We start from the raw sequence: 18,304 nt of genomic DNA, 5'->3' as shown, positions 1-18,304 counted from the left end.
CTAGTCCCAGTACTCCCTGGAGCTGTGTATGGGCAAAGACGGCATAGGCTGTTAGCACTGTGCTGCACCTCTACCCACCTACTTGCCTCATTGTGTGCCCCAATTAGAACATGATGGGCAGGGATGGGAGAGGGCAGGGATTGGCACTGCCCAATCCACTGCTATGATAATCAATTCCTCTGCACAGGTTCTTGGTACTGAAGCCTTTGCACAGAAAGTCATCTTTCATCCCTGTTGGCAAACTCTATCATGTCCATAAAGAAGCCTTGATGATGATCTCTGCATTCCTCCTGGATTTGATGGGCAGCAATAACCATGTCCACTTTGCCATGTCATAATCTAACACCACATTGTAATTCTAAGGGCATGACTGACAGTGTTCTTGAGCCCATAAGGACGTTACACCATTTCTTTCAGTCCCACACTCCACCCTATTTAATGCATGATTCTAAAACCCTATAAGAAAGGAACACTCTGAGAAAATTATTACCAAAATCCTCCCTTGTAATATATCCAAGGATTTGAGTTTCAAGGATCACACTTAAAGGAAAGGAGTGTGTTATCTACTGAAATTATATTTCAGGATGGCTGTATCAATTTCTGTCCATTCCACAGAGCTCAACAAGGTATGGGAAATCGGGAAATGAGCAGTTAAGTAATGCAAATCAGCCTTCTTGAAGGGTGACACTCCTATTAATGTACGTTAACTACCATTATCACGCTATGTTCTTCCCTTCATTCCAGCCATGCTAGCCTTCTCCCTACCTTCCACCAATCAATCAGTGGTATTTATTGAGCATATATTGTATGCAGAGCACTGTGTTGAGAAGGTAAGAGTGTAAAAAAAAAAAAGATAAATGACACACTCCCTGCTCTCAAGGAGTTTATAATCTAGCTGAGGAAATAGACACAAAATATTTTACTGCCAGAGGAATAAGTGAATAGAAAAAATGGATAGGCAAAGAAATAAGTGCTTAAATAGTGTGTGACTAAACTGCTTTGTGCAAAATTGCTATCAGTAACTATGAATGTATAAGTGCTGAGGTAGTGATCACTCCTCCTATTGCTAAGCCTTGGCCTCCATCATTAACTATTATCTTCCCATGTTCGACACATACCCTCCAGACTTCAAAATGCAGTCCCAATATTTCAGGACAGCTCTGTCAACTGAAGGGGAATGAGATTTTGCCTGCCTCTACAACTCACACACCCTACACACTTTTCCCCTTCTAATTAAGCCTAGGTAGGTATAGATATATATTTAGGCTTCACGTTCACATGCCATTGCCTAGTGGAAAGAGTCAAGAAATTCAGCACCAAGGCTCTGCCCCGCCCTTGACCTGCTGTGTGATCTTGGACAAGTTAGTTGACTTCAGTTTTCTCATCTGTAAGATGGGCACAAGATACCTACTCTTCTTACCTCTTATTTATATTAATGTCTATCTCCCCTTCTAGACTGTAAGCTCACTATGGGCAGGGAACATATCTACCAACTCAATTATATAGTACTCTCCTAGGTGCTTAGTACAGTGCTCTGCACGCAGTAAGCACTCAATAAATATGATTGATTAGATTGAGACCCCTCTGCAAAGGCAGGGTCTAATCAAACTATCTTATAAGTACCCCCAGCAATTAGCACAGGACTTGGCATAGAGCAAACTCTTAATAAATACCAAAGGAGTTCCACAGAGAGCAGAAAACTTTCTTGGGTTCTTTAGAGGTTCCAACTAACAAATAGTTCCAGGCTGTTCAACAGTGCTCACTAAAATCATGACGCATCTTAAAGAAAAACTGATAGCATCCTGCTTCAGAAAAACTCACACAGGGTGTGCTCAGCCAAGCATATTAAGCATTCTTAGCTCTCGATTAAATGTAATTCTCTTAGGGCCGGTGGTGTAAGGAAAATCAGTGTAATGACTAAATAGGGCTTTTCCAGTTCTGAGTTCAGAAATTATCTGATTAATTATGAAAAGAAACAACATTCTGCACAGTGGAACAGTTTGCCAGCAACGGACCATTCAGTTGAAACTGTTTGGGGAGAAGTGAAAGCTAAATCTTTCTAAAACCATGTGAACGTTGCCAGCGTAGCCCAAAGGGCTCTGAGCAGGTTATTTGCACTTACAGAGGTTGATAATGATTTACATTCTAATAATCTCCCATGGAGAGCTACGCTTATTAAATTTGCTAAGATGTGTTCATCTAGTATCAAATAAATATCTAGGGAAGAAGAAAGCAGGGGGGCTGGGTTTCACCATCCATTTCCACCTCTTGTTTCAGCCTCATTAAAGAAAACTGTCCAGTTCAAAAAGCCTCCTGATTGTCTGATAGAGTTGTTTCAGTGGGACTGGATTGGGGTGGGAGTGGGGGGTGGGGGAGAAAGGGTGCAGAGAGAGAGAGAGAGAGCTGCCCCAGAGCAATTCTTCCTCTGCCTATACTCCACATAGTCCCCTCCCCACATGTCTATGCCCTCCCAGAGTCCAGAGAAAGCCCCTTACCTGCCCCCTAATCCTGGGGAAATTGCCTGGGCCGTGAGCCCTGGACCTGCAGCAGCCCACTGACCCTACAAATCAGCCCAGCCCAAGATCACAGTAGGCTCCCCTCACTGATACCTCAGCAGCAACTACGCAGCCAAGAGGCTAAGTTTGGAGCAGGGGGGCTGGGGGTCAGTTCCATGCTGACCATGGCTCCATGAGCCACCACCATTCCAGTGAACAGCTCTGATTACAGTTTTTTTGCATGGCTGATCAGGAGATAATGAGGGTGACCCTTTTTTTCCCCCCCTCCCTCTTCTTTCCCTCCCCCCCTTCCTTTCTGCTTCCCTGGGAGCACTGAGGGTGAAGTGTGGCTGAGTAAATCAGTCCCTGGTTCCCACCACTGCCTCCTTTGATCCCCAAGACCTCATCCACAAGATCGAGACGAGAAGATGGAGAGGAGAAAAGACAAAACAGCACTCCAGTTCAGTACCAAATAAACACAATCTACTTTTCTACAAAGGAGAGGACAAGAACAAAAACAGAAGGTGTGGACTTGTTGCCAACTTGTACTTCCCAAGCGCTTAGTACAGTGCTCTGCACACAGTAAGCGCTCAATAAATATGATTGATGATGATGATGACAAACTGGAGCCGGAGGGCTCCTCTAGATTAAACTCTCTGACTGTAAATGTGTGTCCCTGAAACGAGTTACCAAGGGAAGTTGAAGACTCTTCTTTTCTGGGGGGTTTTGGAGAAAAAGAATAGACAGCTACTTATGTGGGTTGGATTGAGAGTAATCCCTCCAGAAGCAGGGGGATAGACTAGATAATCTGTTAAAGTCCCTTCCAGATCTCTGTATTCTATAAAATTCAAGCTTTTGGTTCACAGAGGCCTGGCCTTTAAACCTTGCTTCATCATGAGATGGTCACTTCTGCAAGGGCAGGGCCCACTGCCTTCTATTTCTATCACATGCTCCCAAAACCCAAATTCATTGCTTTCACATAGGAGGCACTCAAACAACCATAACTGGATGGAAAGTAGCATGGCCAGTGGGGAGAGCACAGGCCTGGGGGTCAGTGGACCTGGGTTCTAATCCTGCCTCTGCCTCTTGCCTGCTGTGTGGATTTGGGGCAAGCCACTTCATTTCTCTATGCCTCAGTTTTCTCATTTTTAAAATGGGGATTCAACACCTGTTCTCCCTCAGACTTTAAGCCCCTTGTCGGACCAGGATTCTGTCCAACCTGATTATCATGTATTTACCCCCGTGCTTAGAACAAAACTTGACATTTAGTACTTAACATCATTATTATTATCATTATTACTATAACTGACTGACTAAAAGCAGCCAACCGCCTGTAGCTCAAAAAGGGATGTTGTGGTGTACAGCCAACCTCTACTTTCTCTACTTCCTTAGACCACCTGTTCTATTTCAAGATTCTCTTTACAAATGTATAAACTGCTTCAGGCTTTCTAGGCCAGCTTGAATATTAGAAGACTGTAAGCTCATGTGGGCAGAGCGTATGCCTACTAACTCCATTGTATTGTACTCTTCCGAGTATTTAGTAGTCTGTTCTGCACACAGTAAGCACTCAATAAATACCACTGCCTAGAAAAGCAACTGCGCAACAATGAATACAATCTAGATGAGGAGGAGGAGGACCAAAGTTCAAATAAGAGCTTGAAAATTTCTTCTTGTATCGACCATTAATTTGGAATTCATTTCAACTGAAATCTGAACCAGGATTACTTTGCTCTCCAATCCATAGTTCTAACTATGAGAAGTACTTAGTACAGTGCTCTGCACATAGTAAGCGCTCAATAAATACGATTGATGAAGTACATCCTAATGGAAGGAGCCCAGGGCCTCAGAGTCAGAGAACCTGGCTTCTAATCCCAGTTCTGCTAACACTTTGCTGTGTGACCCTGAGACTTCCCTTAACTTCTCCATGTCTGTTTCCTCATCTGAGAAATAGGGATTAAATACTTGTTCCTCCCTCAGACTGCGAGCCTCATGTTGGACAGAGACTGTGTTCAATCTGATTAACTTGCTTGACACATAGTAAGTGATTAAATACTATTCTTATTATTTGTAATAATGCCATTATTAACTAGCAACAAAGTCGACAGGATAGCCCAGAAGTTATACCCAGCTCTCCTGTGGTGGGTATCCAAGGTGAGTTGGACAGTATGAGACGCTCGCATGTCTTTCCCAGATTCCCCAATCCCTTTAATCGGATGTCAGAAAGGACAATTTTGCCCTTCCCAGTTTTCATCCCTGTCTTTATGCTGCCAAGACAGTTTGATAAATTGGCCAAGCTGGTATCCTCAATTAGAGAATAAATAGAAACTCAAGCCTGTAAGGCTTGTTTTTGCCAAAATTCTGTTTTAAATAAGCCTTTGGTATACTTAAGTATCATCTTACACCCATAGCATAATCAGGATACACTGTGTAATGTAGCCTGCAGCTACTATATCAACTATACCTAGCTCTGAGCCTGCTTCCTTCCCAAATTCAAATGTTTTGAGGACATCATCCAGAGGAGGTTTTCCACAATGCTCTTTCCAACTACTACATGATGTCACCAACGACTCAAGCATGTTTGGAAATGAAGAACTGCCAATAAGGAATTTAATGAACCTCTACAAGTTTCTTTGCCTTGATTCAGAAATCTGGAATGCATATATAGTATAAGAATGTACCTGGACCCTCTTATATAGAGCTTGAAAACTGTATCCCTCTATGTCTGAATGGAAATTATACGTTCAGTCCCCAAATTGTGTGAGGTCACATCTGAACTTTAACAGCAAACTTTCTAGCCCTTTAGAAACCTCTCAGGCCTCTCAGAACCACATTATTGGTATCAAAGGAAACAAACACTATCTTGAAATTAAGCTTGTAATTTCCTGGAAGAATAGGTATATATATATATATATATATATATATATATATATATATATATATATATATATATTTGGTCACTGGGTTCAAAATCTTCTATTGATAGGAGAAATATTTCAAAGTAGAGCTTTGATTTTTGTTTTCTTTATATGCAATGTTAGGAAATACCCTGTTCCATATTCTTGCTGGGGGAAACCTGGTTAAAAAATATAAATCTTTTGAATAGAAATAGGATCCATAATTCATTTGTTTGGGAGATTTGTTTTTGGATTTGACAGTGACTCAGTATGCTATTAATGGCAATGCTTCGCATTGCTGTTTTCTTTGCCAAAACCACACCAGTAGAATTCCACATTATTGCATTTCTTGCCTAATCTGAGAGGTATTTTTCTAGAGAGTTGTTTTAATTGTATTCTGTTTAGACATTAATATCTCTGTCTTTTCAATTTAATTTTTTCACCACAACAGCTTCAGAAAAGGCAAAATGTAAACTATGTAGAACAGACTAAGAGATAAGGGGGCTTAAGAAAAAGAACCTCTACGCAATATTTAATGGCTTTGTCTGCCCTCAGTAAACACCAACACTGGCTGAAAAAGGTTCCACAGATTCTGCTGTCTTACTGTCTTGTTCACCAGAGAGCAACATGAAATTTGTTATTAGCATGTTGTGGTCACAATTCAGCATACAAGAGTTGAAAATTATGAGGTTGAAATGGCACAGTCAGGGTATTTCTGCAATGAGGCTGCATCCTCTTGTGTGCCTCCTGATTGTTTTAGGAGAGGTATAATAATAACAATAATAGCAGGATTTAATAATAATAGTAATAATTATTATTATGGTGTTTGTTAAGCGCTTACTATGTGCCAAGCACTGTTCCAAGCACTGAGGTAGAGACAAGGTAATCAGGTTGTCCCACCTGGGGCTCACAGTCTTAATCCCCATTTTACAGACGAGGTAACAGGCACAGAGAAGTTAAGTGACTTGCCCAAAGTCACATAGCTGACAAGTGGCTGAGCCAGGATTAGAACTCACGACCTCTCACTCACAAGCCCAGGCTCTTGCCACTAAGCCATGCTGCTTCCCTAGCAGCACTCACTATGTGCCAAGCATTAAAGAAAGCACTGGGGTAGATAAAAGATAATCAGATCCCACATGGGGCTCACAGTCTACATACAAGGGAGAACGGGGAACTGAAGCCCAGAGAAGTTAAGTGACTTGCCCAAGGTCACACTGCACTCAGATCCTCTGACTTTAAGGCCCATGCGCTTTCTACTAGGCCATGCTATTTCTCTGACAACTGATACCAGGGAGATCTGACTGCTCTGGCTACTCCCCTTGCCCTCCATGGGCACAGAGTGGTCAGGACCAGAGGAGTGTGAAACCTGAAATTCCCCCAGTCAGTTACACAAATATATCGTCGAAAGAGTCACTAATTCTTCCTCAGGAATGCAGAGGATTACTTTAAACTGAAAGCTCAGTGTTCTTCACATAGTTATTTTACTACTTTTCTAAACATGATCAGAAAGCAAGCGGGACATTTTCTCCGCCCTAAATGGGAGAAACTGAGATCCAGAAATACGAAAAATTCTAAAGTGCAGCAAAATAAGCCAACAATGGAGCCAGTAAGACCTAGACAACTCAATACCATCTCTATCACAATTTCATTCTTTCTATATTCTGTGCATACATAGGTCTTTTAGAAGTAATAAAAAAGCACCTATAGGTAAGATAAGTGCCAATAAAAGGTATGAATGCCTCTTGTGTGCAGAGCTTGGGAGAGTACAATTATAAAACATGATCCCTGTTGCTCACTGTACTCTTCAGCTGCAGTTTTTAAAAAGTCTTGAATATTATTACTGTTATCGTAATGATGATATCTGTTAAGTGCTTACTATGTAGCAGGCACTGTTCTAAACCTTGGGGTGGATATAAGCAAATCGGGTTGGACACAGTCCCTGTCCCATGTGGGGGTCACAGTCTCAATCCCCTTTTTACTGATGAAGTGACTGAGGCACAGAGAAGTGAAGTGACTTGCCAAAGATAGCACCTCAGACAAGTCGCAGAACCGGGATTAGAACCCATGACCTTCTGATTCCCAGGACCTTGCTCTATCCACTATGTTATGCTGCTTCTCAGTTTTGTATTCTATGTTTCCATTCTGACAAATAGGTTTTAATAATAATAATGGTATTTGTTAAACGCTTACTATGTGCCAAGCACTGTTCTAATCGCTGGGATGGATAGAAGGTAAGCAGGTTGGTTCACATGGAGCTCACAGTCTTAATCCCCATTTTGCAAATGAGGTAACAGGCACTGAGAAGGTAAGTGACTTGCTCAAAGTCACAGGTGATAAGTGATGGAGCCGGGATTAGAACCCACAACCCAAGCCCATGCTCTTTCCACTAAGCCATGCTGCTTTAGCTTCCACTGCATGCAGCAGTGTTCACTGTACATCTATAAGCAGGTCCAAAATGTTATACTACCTGGAAATGAGCACAGTAATTTCCATTCACAACTCTTGGTAAAGAATACTAAGAAAGAGGTGGTCTCTGCTAAAGATGGTTATTTAACACGGTCATTTTAGCCCTGAACTTTCCTCTCTCAGACTGCTGACACACACAGCCCTGTACTCATCAGTTTTGAGAGGCTCCTGAATCATGGGGTCTTTCAGAGAAAGCTTTTCTTTCTTGGTCTAATGGGTTTTCTACAGAGTTTTGTAGGGGTAATGTGGCAGAATAGAGCTGTCAGTAGCAGAGACTGTTATAATACCTGGACACCAGGGTATCATACCAACTTCACTGAGTCAGTAAACTATTCCAGTAACGGAAATTAACCGGTATAATACCAATGGGTCAGTGTCTGTGAGACATTCCGATCCACTTTAGCCCACGTCTACCTTTGGCTCAGAGTTTTGGACAGCGCGTGCATTCACGGCCTGATAGGAGAGTGGTATTAGAAGTTGAGAAGCTGCCCTTCCTCATGGTTCCCTTCTCTTCCACTGCTCTCAAACATTTTTTCAGTTCCAGTTGGTCATAATGGCAGCGACTCTAAGTCTGGAAAAGATTCTAAAGGACTGTGTCTTCTATTACGGCTTCTCCAAATGCGGTTACCCATCCACCTCCACATCAAACAGAAACTCCTTTCCATTGCCTTTAAAAAACTCAATCACCCTGTCCCCTCCTACCTTAACCCGCTGCTCTCTTACAACAACCCACACCACATACTTCGATCCTTTAACGCCAACCCACTCACTGTACCTCGTTCTTGCCACTGACCGCTCACCCACGTCCTGACTCGGGCCAGGAACGCCCTCCTTCTTCATATGTGACAGACAACGACCCCTCCCACCTTCAAAGCCTTATTGAAGGCACATCTACTCCAAGAGGCCTTCCCTGACTAAGCCCTCGCTTCCTCTCCTCCCACCGCCTTCTGCAGTGCCCTTACACTTAGATTTGCTCTCTTTATTCACCCCTCCCTCAGCCCCAGAGCACTTAGGTACCTATCCATAATTTATTTATATTAATATCTGTCTCCCCCTCTAGAGTGTAAGTTTGGGGAGGGAATGTGTCTACCAAATCTGTTACGCTATATTTTCCCGAGCACGTGCTCTACACACAATGCATATGTCTGTAATTTATTTATTTATATTAATGTCTGTCTCCCCCTCTAGACTGTGAGCAGGAATGTGTCTGTTATATTGTACTCTCCCAAGCACTTAACACAGTGCTTTGCACATAGTAAGTGCTCAATAGATATGATTGAATGAATAAGCGCTCAAACATGACTGATTCACACAATACTCAGCTCACAGTAGCCACACAAGTACTATTGAATGAAGGCTTGAAGAGAGGCCTCAGATCTGCTTTTCTACTTATTTACAGGATAACTCTCTCCAAGGAGAGCAAAGTCTTTCAACAAAGGGTACATTAACCCATGAGACACTTCTGCAAAATAGGAGGGTTGAGAAACAGGAGGGGGAGGGAAAAAAAACACACACACAGTAAAACCTTTCCACCAAAACCCAGTTCACTCTTCCTCCCTGCCCCAGGAGAACAGGGCTAATCTTTAGGACAGTCAGGCAGTGCCACCCTGAGCTGCTGCAGCAGGGTAGAAGGAAAAGGCCAAGCAAAGTGTGAAGCCAAGTGTGACTTCATCAGGGCTTAAAATAATTGAAAATGTGGGGTTGGAGAAGGATTTTGCGACTACCATGGACTGCCCGAAAAAACAAATAAATGGATTTTACAGCAAATGAAACCAAAGTGGTCTTTGGAAGGACAAACAACTCGACTTAGATCAGCATGTTTTGGACACATAATCAGGAGGACTAATTCTCTGGAGAAGCCACTAGTGCTAGGAAAAGTCCAGGGAAAACGTGGAAGAGGGAGACCGGCAGCTCCATGGCTAGAGACCATAACAACAATAACGGAAAAACCGTTAGAGAGGTTGCGGGTTATGGCAGAGATGGGACGTTCTGGAGCAGTATATCCACGGAGTCACTATGAATCAGAAACGACTCGATGGCACTTAATAATAATTTGTTAAGCACTTACCATGTATCGGGCAACAATCAATCAATCAATCGTATTTATTGAGCGCTTACTGTGTGCAGAGCACTGTACTAAGCGCTTGGGAAGTACAAGTTGGCACTGTTCTAAGCACTGGGGTGGATACAATCTCATCAGGTTGGACAGAATCAATGCCCCAGCCTCAATCCCCATTTTACAGGTGGGGGAACTGAGGTCCGGGGAAGTGAAGCGCGAGGCTTGCCAACACCTTATTTAAGAGCTGCTAACCCTAAGGCCAGGCCTCAGCGTGGCTCAGTGGAACGAGCCCGGGCTTTGGAGTCAGAGGTCATGGGTTCAAATCCCGGCTCTGCCACTTGTCAGCTGTGTGACTTTGGGCAAGTCACTTCACTTCTCTCCGCCTCAGTCCCCTCACCTGTAAAATGGGGATGAAGACTGTGAGCCCCATGAGGGACAACCTGATCACCTTGTAACCTCCCCAGCGCTTGGAACAGTGCTTTGCACAGAGTAAGCGCTTAACAAATGCCATCATCATCACTGAATGATAATGATGGGATTTGTTAAGCACTTACTAGGTGCCAAACACTGAATCCAAGAGTCTCGTTCCCTTCTCTTCATCGTGGCACTGGTGGGGCTGCTCGAGGCCACCCACGTGGACTTACCGTCCTCTAAGTAGCCAAATCTGGGAGGGCACCAAGGCCCATCCAGGGACTGTCTCTATATGTTGCCAACTTGTACTTCCCAAGCGCTTAGTACAGTGCTCTGCACACAGTAGGCGCTCAATAAATACAATTGATGATGATGATGATGATGAACTAGCCCTTCCTCTGTGCGGCAATGCTGCCACCTGCAGGTCCAACTGGGATGCACACCCTGCTGCAGCAAAACGGTCACACACCTGCTTAGTATTATTATTATTAATAATAATAATAATAATAATAATAATAATAATAATAATAACGGTATGTATTAAGCGCTTACTATGTGCAAAGCACTGTTCTAAGCGCTGGGGAGGTTACAAGGTGATCAGGTTGTCCCATGGGGGCTCACAGTTTTAATCCCCATTTTACAGATGAGGTAACTGAGGCACAGAGAAGTTAAGCGACTTGCCCAGAGTCACACAGCTGACAATCGGCGGAGCCGGGGTTTGAACCCAAGACCTCTGATTCCCAAGCCCGGGCTCTTTCCACTGAGCCACGCTGCTTCTCAATATTAATACCGCTTCTCAGTATTAATAATAATAATAATAATAATTAAAAAAGCATTTATTAAGCGCTTACTATGTGCAAAGCACTGTTCTAAGCGCTGGGGAGGTTACAAGGTGATCAGGTTGTCCCACGGGGGGCTCACAGTTTTAATCCCCATTTTACAGATGAGGTAACTGAGGCACAGAGAAGTTAAGTGACTTGCCCAGAGTCACACAGCTGACAATCGGCGGAGCCGGGGTTTCAACCCAAGACCTCTGATTCCCAAGCCCGGGCTCTTTCCACTGAGCCACGCTGCTTCTCAATATTAATACCGCTTCTCAGTATTAATAATAATAATAATAATAATTAAAAAAGCATTTATTAAGCGCTTACTATGTGCAAAGCACTGTTCTAAGCGCTGGGGAGGTTACAAGGTGATCAGGTTGTCCCACGGGGGGCTCACAGTTTTAATCCCCATTTTACAGATGAGGTAACTGAGGCACAGAGAAGTTAAGCGACTTGCCCAGAGTCACACAGCTGACAATCGGCGGAGCCGGGGTTTGAACCCAAGACCTCTGATTCCCAAGCCCGGGCTCTTTCCACTGAGCCACGCTGCTTCTCAATATTAATACCGCTTCTCAGTATTAATAATAATAATAATAATAATTAAAAAAGCATTTATTAAGCGCTTACTATGTGCAAAGCACTGTTCTAAGCGCTGGGGAGGTTACAAGGTGATCAGGTTGTCCCACGGGGGGCTCACAGTTTTAATCCCCATTTTACAGATGAGGTAACTGAGGCACAGAGAAGTTAAGTGACTTGCCCAGAGTCACACAGCTGACAATCGGCGGAGCCGGGGTTTCAACCCAAGACCTCTGATTCCCAAGCCCGGGCTCTTTCCACTGAGCCACGCTGCTTCTCAATATTAATACCGCTTCTCAGTATTAATAATAATAATAATAATAATTAAAAAAGCATTTATTAAGCGCTTACTATGTGCAAAGCACTGTTCTAAGCGCTGGGGAGGTTACAAGGTGATCAGGTTGTCCCACGGGGGGCTCACAGTTTTAATCCCCATTTTACAGATGAGGTAACTGAGGCACAGAGAAGTTAAGTGACTTGCCCAGAGTCACACAGCTGACAATCGGCGGAGCCGGGGTTTGAACCCAAGACCTCTGATTCCCAAGCCCGGGCTCTTTCCACTGAGCAACGCTGCTTCTCAATATTAATACTGCTTCTCAGTATTGATAATAATAATAATAATAAAAGCATTGATTAAGCGCTTACTATGTGCAAAGCACTGTTCTAAGCGCTGGGGAGGTTACAAGGTGATCAGGTTGTCCCACGGGGGGCTCACAGTTTTAATCCCCATTTTACAGATGAGGTAACTGAGGCACAGAGAAGTTAAGTGACTTGCCCAGAGTCACACAGCTGACAATTGGCGGAGCCGGGGTTTGAACCCAAGACCTCTGATTCCCAACCCCGGGCTCTTTCCACTGAGCCACGCTTCTTCTCAGTATTAATACCGCTTCTCAGTATTAATAATAATAATAATAATAATAATAAAAGCATTTATTAAGCGCTTACTATGTGCAAAGCACTGTTCTAAGCGCTGGGGAGGTTACAAGGTGATCAGGTTGTCCCACGGGGGGCTCACAGTTTTAATCCCCATTTTACAGATGAGGTAACTGGGGCACAGAGAAGTTAAGCGCCTTGCCCAGAGTCACACAGCTGACAATCGGCGGAGCCGGGGTTTCAACCCAAGACCTCTGATTCCCAAGCCCGGGCTCTTCCCACTGAGCCACGCTGCTTCTCAATATTAATACTGCTTCTCAGTATTAATAATAAGAATAATAATAATAAAAGCATTGATTAAGCGCTTACTATATGCAAAGCACTGGTCTAAGCACTGGAGAGGTTACAAGTTGAATTGTATTATTATTATTATTAATACACACTTACTAAGTGCCAAACACTGTTGTAAGCCCTGAGGGAGATACAAAGTAATCGGGTTGTCATCATCATCATATTTATTGAGCGCTTACTGTGTGCAGAGCACTGTACTAAGCGCTTGGGAAGTACAAGTTGGCAACATATAGAGACAGTCCCTACCCAACAGTGGGCTCACAGTCTAAAAGGTTGTCCCATGTGGGGCTCAAGGTCTTAACCCCCATTTAACAGACGAGGTAACAGGCACGGAGAAGCTAAGTGACTTGCCCAAAGTCACTCGGCTGACAAGTGGTGGAGTCGGAATTAGAACCCACTACCTCTGACCCCCAAGCCTGTGCTCTTTCCACTAAGCCACAAGCCCTGGGGGTTGGATATGAGAGGAAACTATTATCTAGGGTAAGTCACCAGGGGAGGGTATTGTCTTCATTTCCTTGGAAATTGGCAAGAGCCAGCTGCAAGGAAAGTGCTAGCAACCCTCCTTGAAACAAGAGGTCAGAGGGTGAGGGGACTAGAAACAGCAGCCTGTGAGTCCGCTGTTTTAATAATAATAATAATAATAATGGCATTTATTAAGTGCTTACTATGTGCAAAGCACCGTTCTAAGCGCTGCGGAGGTTACAAAATAGTATAGTATCTGTAAAGTGCTTACTATGTGCCAGGCACTGTACGAAGCGCTGGGGTAGACACAAGTTAATCAGGTGGTGCTCACAGTCTTTAATTCCCATTTTACTGATGAGGTAACTGAGGTACAGAGAGTGAAGTGACTTGCCCTAAGGTCACACAGGAGACAAGTGGAGGAGCCGGATTTAGAAACCAGATCCTTCTGACTCCCAAGCCTGTGCTCTAATCCACTAAGCCACGCAACGTGTGGTGGACGGAGTACGGGCCTGGGAATCAGGTCACGGGCTCTAATCCCAGCTTCACCACTTGTCTGCTGTGTGACCTTGGGCAAGTCACTTCACTTCTCTGTGCTTGTTACCTCATCTGCAAAAAAAACGGGGATTAAGAGTGCGAGCTCAATGAACACAGTCCCAGTCCCACAACCGGATTAACCTCCATCTGCATCTATTCTATTTATTTTATTTTGTTAGTATGTTTGGTTTTGTTCTCTGTCTCCCCCTTTTAGACTGTGAGCCCACTGTTGGGTAGGGACTGTCTCTATATCATCATCATCATCAATCGTATTTATTGAGCGCTTACTATGTGCAGAGCACTGTACTAAGCGCTTGGGAAGTACAAATTGGCAACATATAGAGACAGTCCCTACCCAACAGTGGGCTCACAGTCTAAAAGGGGGAGACAGAGAACAAATCAATCAATCAATCGTATTTATTGAGCGCTTACTATGTGCAGAGCACTGTACTAAGCGCTTGGGAAGTACAAATTGGCAACACATAGAGACAGTCCCTACCCAACAGTGGGCTCACAGTCTATACTAACAAAATAAAATAAATAGGATAGATATGTACAAGTAAAATAAATAAATAAATAGAGTAATAAATATGTACAAATATATATACATATATATACAGGTGCTGTGGGGAAGGGAAGGAGGTAAGATGGGGGGGATGGAGAGGGGGACGAGGGGGAGAGGAAGGAAGGGGCTCAGTCTGGGAAGGCCTCCTGGAGGAGGTGAGCTCTCAGCAGGTCCTTGAAGGGAGGAAGAGAGCTAGCTTGGCGGATGGGCAGAGGGAGGGCATTCCAGGCCCGGGGGATGATGTTGCCAACTTGTACTTCCCAAGCGCTTAGTACAGTGCTCTGCACACAGTAAGCGCTCAATAAATACGATTGATGATGATGCATCTACCCCAGCGCTTAGAATAATACTTGGCACATAATAAGTACCATAATTATTAATAAATAAAACTGATTGACTGATATATGGTATACCCATAGACCACTGGGCCAACACCCTTTGGGTAGTCAGGCTTTTTTGAGAACTACCAGATACTTTCAAAGTGCTCAAGTAAAAATAACATCCTGAAAACACCCCTCGTACAGAGCCAATACACTGTCTGAACAGAGTGGGTGCTCAATACATACCGTAGATGATATATTGCGATTGATATATAGCTGGAGTAGCCTAGTTTTATGAACTGAGGAGGCATAAACCAAACAACAATGCAGTAGCCAAGAGCAAACTGAGAGTTGGGGCAAGTGGTGGTGACGGCAAGCAAGACACCACTAAGGCTAGAGCTGGGCCGGACCCAGGTTCCCTACAGAAATTACTTGAGAAGCAGCAAATTGTACTTTAATGCTGCCTCTGCCATAACAAAACACTAAATCTGTTAGTTGCACTGCAAGTGAAGAACAATATGTGACATGCAAGCTAGTCTGGCCTTCACCTCCTGATCTGTTGGAAAAAACAGCAGTGCCCACATGATTTACAAATCAGAGCTGTAGCCCCCATTCTTTATCAGTAGATTATGGATAATAACTTGTCTCAGAGGTATGGTGGGAAATTAATCAAGAACTGCAAAGCATATAAGGACTTACAGATGTAAATCTGTACATTAGTGCAAAGTATTTCTAATATTGTAGAATTCCCAGAAGCAACAATTTACACGAAGTGACTAGTAAAAACTTGCAGTGTCAATGCTATTCCCATGCCCACCCACCTAGAATTATTTTAATATCTAGCCTTTCAAACGTCACAGACTATCTGTGTTATGTTTCCCTCATACTCCTTGGCTGAATTTATCTACAAACAGTGAATAAGAACGACCTAGATTGATCCTTTGGGAAGAAACAGGGACTTGCTTATGTGGGAACACAATCTGGTGAACAAATCAGGAAAGACCAAAGACGACAGCATGCAGTGAATCATCTTTGTCACCACTGTTTGTTTTTAGAATTGGATAGCCTACCAGATCAAATATAATAATTTGACAAAACATAATACCGTAACAGAACAGGTCAAGTTCTCTGCAGGGGTTCCTAGTTTTTGCTGTTTTGTTAAATTCATTCAATTGTATTTATTGAGCGCTTACTGTGTGCAGAGCACTGTATTAAGTACAAGTTGGCAACATATAGAGATGGCCCCTACCCAACAACGGGCTCACAGTTTAGAAGGGAGAGACAGACAACAAAACACGTGGACAGGTGTCAAGTCATCAGAATGGAGTAAAGCTAGATACACATCATTAACAAAATAAATAGAATAGTAAATATGTACAAGTAAAATAGAGTAATAAATCTGTACAAACAAATATATAGGTGTTGTGGGGAGGGGAAGAGGAAAAAGGGGACTCAGTCTGGGAAGGCCTCCTGGAGGAGGTGAGCTCTCAGTAGGGCTTTGGAGGGAGGAAGAGAGCTAGCTTGGCGGATGTGCGGAATGAGGGCATTTCAGGCCAAGGGGAGGACGTGGGCCGGGGGTCGACGGCGGGACAGGCGAGAAGGAGGCACAGTGAGGTTAGAGGCAGAGGAGCGGAGGGTGCGGGCTGGGCTGTAGAAGGAGAGAAGGGAGGTGAGGTAGGAGGGGGCGAGGTGATGGACAGCCTTGAAGCCGAGAGTGAGGAGTTTTTGCTTGATGCGTAGGTTGACTGGCAGCCACTGGAGATTTTTGAGGAGGCGAGTAACATGCCCAGAGCGTTTCTGCACAGAGATGATCCAGGCAGCACTGTGAAGTACAGACTGAAGTGGGGAGAGACAGGAGGATGGGAGTTCAGAGAGGAGATCGATGTAGTAATCCAGTCGGGATAGGATGACTTGTACTTCCCAAGCGCTTAGTACAGTGCTCTGCACACAGTAAGCGCTCAATAAATACGATTGATTGATTGATGGATGAGAGATTGAACCAGAAAGGTAGCGGTTTGGATGGAGAGGAAAGGGTGGATCTTGGCGACGTTGCGGAGGTGAGACCGGCAGGTTTTAGTGACAGATTGGATATGAGGGGTGAACGAGACAGCAGAGTAGAGGATGACACCAAGGTTGTGGGCTTGTGAGATGGGAAGGAGTTGTTAAATGAAGCAACTCAGACAAACCCTATTCACAGTGTTTCTTCAAGAGCGTACCTCCAAAATGATGAAACAAGCCGGCTAAATAAGCACAACCATTTCTAAAGAATATTTGTTGCTACCAGCCTAAATAACAGTTTAAAAGAATAGATCAAGGACCCATAGGGTTGGAAGAGCAAACTCTGATTCTGAGAAGGTAAGTGGTAGAAGGAAGATAGTTTAATCAAGTTGGACCAGAGGTTTTCCCTGAGTTTTTACCCAAGAAGCCTTCTTGAGGGTCTCACAGGGAATCATACTCTCCAGGTTAAGAAACACTAAATAAACACTACTTTCCAATTGAATACACAAGCAGCGTTTATCATTTCTCTAAGACCACAATCTAAAATTATCATCTACAGAGACATTTTGGGAAATCAATCATTACAGTTTATCATTACTCTCAAGATCATTTCAATATCAAAAAGTTGGAACTTGCAATTATATCTAATGCCCTAATGAAACAAGCCAAATTTGCTTCAATGAAATTAATGTCTTTTTTGTAGTGTGAATTGCTCGGTTTCAAACAGAGGAAAAGACGTACTTTTGTGGGAGTTTGCCATTAGCTGCTAGAACACAAAAAATAATTTTTAAAAAACCAGATCAACCTATTTAGCTCAGAAATTTGCATCCAACTGTGGCACCAAAGGAGCTTGGAGTAACAGTGCGATGGATGCCCTGCTTGAGGGAAGCTTACACTTATGATTCATCCAAATGCTTCCTCAGTATATTCTTTCCCTTATGATTCATCCAAATGCTTCCTCAGTATATTCTTTCCCTGGAAACAAATTCCATATGCTTACCATCTGTGTCAAAAAGTATTTTCTTTTAACTTGAAAACTACCACCTTCAAACTTCAATAGAAGATGTCACGTGAGGGAGCTTGCCCTGTTCACATTCTTTGCAATTTTGTAAACTTCCAACAGGCCCCCACTTTGCCTTTGTATTTCCCAGCTGAAAATTAATAGGTATTTCAGTTCATCCTTAAAGAACAGGCTCCATTTAAAAGCCCTTCTCTACCTTTACCATCTCTATTATTTGCTTTCTACACTATGGCCACTAAACTGCACAAGGTATTCCAGGTGAGGCTATAACATGGTTTTGTGTAGAGGAAAACTATCCTTCATTTCCAACTCCTTTCAGTAGCAATGATTCCCTTCAATATCAATTACACCCAACATTTTATCAGCCTTTTTTCCTACTGACTCCCACTAGGCTAATGGTTTGAAGGAAAATTTGACTGACTCCAAGAGCTCTTTTCTGAATCATAACGGACAGC

General features: G+C 43.4%; 1 protein-coding gene across 1 annotated transcript in view; it reads right to left on the bottom strand.

Moving 5' to 3' along the window:
* The window catches only part of TNIP3 (TNFAIP3 interacting protein 3), a 139,388-nt gene extending 131,050 nt beyond the window's left edge, over positions 1 to 8,338 (bottom strand). The window contains exon 1 of the mRNA XM_038769287.1: positions 8,270 to 8,338. The gene's annotated coding sequence lies outside the window, so the exon portion shown is untranslated. The remainder of the gene's footprint in view (positions 1 to 8,269) is intronic.
* Positions 8,339 to 18,304: the final 9,966 nt, after the last annotated feature.

Source organism: Tachyglossus aculeatus, chromosome X5 (assembly GCF_015852505.1).
Source record: "Tachyglossus aculeatus isolate mTacAcu1 chromosome X5, mTacAcu1.pri, whole genome shotgun sequence".
Classification (NCBI taxonomy): Eukaryota; Metazoa; Chordata; class Mammalia; order Monotremata; family Tachyglossidae; genus Tachyglossus; species Tachyglossus aculeatus.
Note: the sequence above shows the minus strand (reverse complement) of the source record. Positions and strands in the feature narration are given on the sequence as shown.